We start from the raw sequence: 687 nt of genomic DNA on the forward strand, positions 1-687 counted from the left end.
GGCAGCAGCCTGGGATGTGGGGCTCTGAGCTCTGAACCTCCTCCCTTGTTTTCTTGGGAAATATATTTTTCCATCTGTTGCTTATTAATACTGTTTACACGTGGGGCCTTGGTGAGGAGCCAGATGGGGGGCCAGGGGCCCAGTGCAGCTGGCGGCAGAGGCAGGGCAGGGGCAGGGCCTCGGCCCGTAACTGGGGAGCCCGTTACTAACACGTGTCTTGGGAACTGTCCCCAAGTGTGGAAACCCATGGATCCTATGGATTTGGTTTCTTCCCACAGTTTTCTGTAGGTTTAGTGTGGCCAGCACTCTGCTCTCCCATCTCTGGCATAAGCATCAGTGGTGCTTCAGGTCTGCACGTGGCTCAGGGGCCTCCAGGGCACCCGGGGGTCGGGGTGCTGGCCCTGGGACACCTGCCTGGCCAGAGCCCAGGGGTCCAAGCAGCACAGGCCAGAACGCCCCCTACCCCTGCCCTCAGATGCTCAGGGGCCATTGCACATGCTCTGTGGCTGTTTCTAAGTGAACCCTTAGTAGGCTCCAACAAAGAGTCAGATTTATCGTGTTTTCAATCTAAATGAGGCAGAGTGCCTGGGCTCCCTGATCTGCTCTGGGTTCAGAAGTGTCTTGTACACAGGGACAGTTGGGACAGCCCCGGGGGCAAGAGGCGGGGGTGCCCTGTGGCTTTTTCTT

At 57.9% G+C, this 687-nt stretch overlaps 1 protein-coding gene across 1 annotated transcript in view; it reads left to right on the plus strand.

Annotated features, from left to right (window-relative positions):
• Positions 1-687, plus strand: part of GMEB2 (glucocorticoid modulatory element binding protein 2) — a 15844-nt gene that overhangs the window by 11552 nt on the left and 3605 nt on the right. The window lies entirely within an intron of this gene.

The sequence above is a fragment of the Bison bison genome, unplaced genomic scaffold (assembly GCF_000754665.1).
Source record: "Bison bison bison isolate TAMUID 2011002044 unplaced genomic scaffold, Bison_UMD1.0 scf7180017864063, whole genome shotgun sequence".
Taxonomy (NCBI): domain Eukaryota; kingdom Metazoa; phylum Chordata; class Mammalia; order Artiodactyla; family Bovidae; genus Bison; species Bison bison.